We start from the raw sequence: 2,860 nt of genomic DNA on the forward strand, positions 1-2,860 counted from the left end.
GCCTAGATCGATGACGTTCGCTGTTTCACAGACTGTGATGACGCGTTTTAACGGTCATCAGCATCGTAAATCCTGCAATGTTTTTAATGTGTACATTTATTTTAACACTATACATAGTATTATATTACCTTGGCATTTTAAAGTTAACATTTCTCTCTTCTGACTGCCAATCTCTCTATTATGATTTTTGAACTCTTTTTGAAAGTTGTCGAAACATTATTGTGGAGTTTTTATGTTGATATTTGAGCAAATGGGAACACACAAAAAATGTTTTATGTAGTCTCACATTCACCGCTATAGAAGTTTACCTGACTATGACGACTTATAAGTCTATATATTTATTATTTTTGGTGTGTTCAATTAGCCTACAAAAAAGTCTTTATATATAGGCTATTTCTTGGTCCCTTTTGTATATTTTATATTTCAAAGACATATCAAAACAATTTTTACTGTATGGGGTGAGAAGATATGTGTATGGATTTGAAAGTCTATGAGAGAAACACACTAAAGCGTTTGTCATTAGGGGTCATGAACATTGAACACTCTTATAGTTAGTGTATTCCCAGCATTACCACTCATTACTGCAGCAGCGCAGTGATTTATACATGCGGCCGGGATTATGTACAATGCCTAATGTGCTTATGATTTAAACCGCTCTTGAGGACCGTGGTCTGTATATGAATTCATATTTACACAGCTTGAATTGCACTTCCCTGTAATGTCAGAGTTTTTCATAATTTGCTTCCAGCTCGGTGATAGAACGGTGAACGAGGAGCACATTGAAACAGACATACGTGTTGTTAAGAAACGTTTAGCCTGACGGGGGAAGGAAATCGCAGGAGGCCGTCGTCCGGAGGGCTTGAATACAGTCAATTCAGCACATTTATCAAAGTCACTGTACAGGGGCTCATTTGTAGCACAGCTGTTTCTATATATGATGTGTTGAATCGCTCAATCAGACCAAAAGCCAAGACAACTTGTGTCTAAAAGCCCATGAAAGGCCTGTCCAGGGAAGGTATAGCGTTACACAATGGGTGTGACTGCAATCCTCTGCAATGTGAAGGAACCAGTCAGAAATAATTCATGCAAAAAATTCTAATTGATTGATGTTAAAAAATGTGCCAAGCTTGGAAACGCATGAGATTTGGAAGTCCTGTAGCTCAAAACAAAGGGTTCGGGTGGCATCGTGTGTGTTTGTGTAAAAAGGAAGGAAGATTTCAGTGGGAGCGAGTTGGCTGGAGAACTAGAAACCTGAGACGTAACAGCAGTGATCAGCTGAGACTGACATGAATGCAGTTGACATGAAGTGCTGGTGGAAAAACTGATGATATCTGGTGATTTGAACCGACTTTTCAAACCGGCTCATAGTCAAAAATCACGTTTGCATAAACATTTTTCTTGGTGACAGTTGCACTGTGAGTTTAAAGTCAACATGAGAAATAAACTTTGTCTTAAAGCATAGGCTATTTAAAACACCACATAGACATATCAAAAGTGTTACTCATTACAAGTAACTTTTTATGTAATCGGATTACTTTTTCAAGTACTGTAAGTAGTAAAGTAACGCATTACTTTTTCAATTTACGACAAAATATCTAAGTTACTTTTTCACATTTATTGACTTACAGTTCTCCTGCAATCATGTTGAGAGAAATAAAGTGAGGAGGTGTGTGTGTGTGTGTGTGTGTGTGTGTGTGTGTGTGTAAACATGATGGTTATTGTAGTTCTAGACTAAATCTCACTTGCACAAAAACATTCAGTATTCCTCAAAATGAATAAAAACAGTAAAACGCAATCTCAGAATTTTACACAACTTTTTTAATTAACTATATTAAATTACACAAAATACTTTATTTATTTAATCTCACTTTATTAACCAATATCTTTGCTGCTGACCTTCAATGATCTAATTCAACCACACTAATAAGCAAAAAATGACTTTAGATTTAGAAATAAGAGTGTCGAACTTCTTCTCCTGTCTCCTATTGTTCTGTAAAAGACTGAACGGTTTGTTTGAGCGGCGCCCTCTACTGTACAGGAGTAAATATGCATGTCCTTCAGCTTTAGGATTATTCACTTCACTTTTGCTGTGAAAGGGTCTTAACATTTGCCAAAAATATAACTTTTTTTGTTGTTCTTAAAAAACAAGCAAGTCCAGCCCAGGTGAGAAAAAATAACGCAAATGTAATGTAACGCATTACTTTTCATAAAAAGTAACTAAGTAACGCAATTAGTTACTTTTTCCGGAGTAACGCAATATCGTAATGCATTACTTTTAAAAGTAACTTTACCCAACACAGCATAAACAACATTAAAAACTTGATTTTGACTCCAGGGGGACTTTAATATAATTTGAATCATTAAAATGTAAGGTTTCATTGTCTCTCAAGTTTATTGCCCATGCTATTTACCACTATTGTTCATTTAAATATTTAAATATTGACCTTTAACCTCTGCACACTGGTTAAAAAGCCTCATCAGAAGTTTGTGCAAATCCTCCACAATCCACTGCAAATGCAAATCTGAAACAATTACAATCAAGTCGTGCTTTGTTTTATTTCTCATTGAACATCCAGTTTCACTCATGATGACATGACAAAAGTAAACCGGGTTGTTGAGAAGAACACACTGAGAGGATGTTTCACTTGCACTCGAGAAAGCACCAAACGTCAAACACACTAAGCGTGTTTGTCATCTTTATTATCTCTTTGTTGAACTGCATTTGATGCAAATCATCCCTGACTCGATGTGCTTTTCCAGTGACATGATGGCCTCCTCTAGTGGAGTTCCTGTAATTGACGCAGACGTCTCAATCTCCATCTCTGCAACCCTGCCAGACCCAGCTGGCTTTGACATTAAC

Source organism: Phoxinus phoxinus (assembly GCF_949152265.1).
Source record: "Phoxinus phoxinus genome assembly, chromosome: 16".
NCBI classification, from domain to species: Eukaryota; Metazoa; Chordata; class Actinopteri; order Cypriniformes; family Leuciscidae; genus Phoxinus; species Phoxinus phoxinus.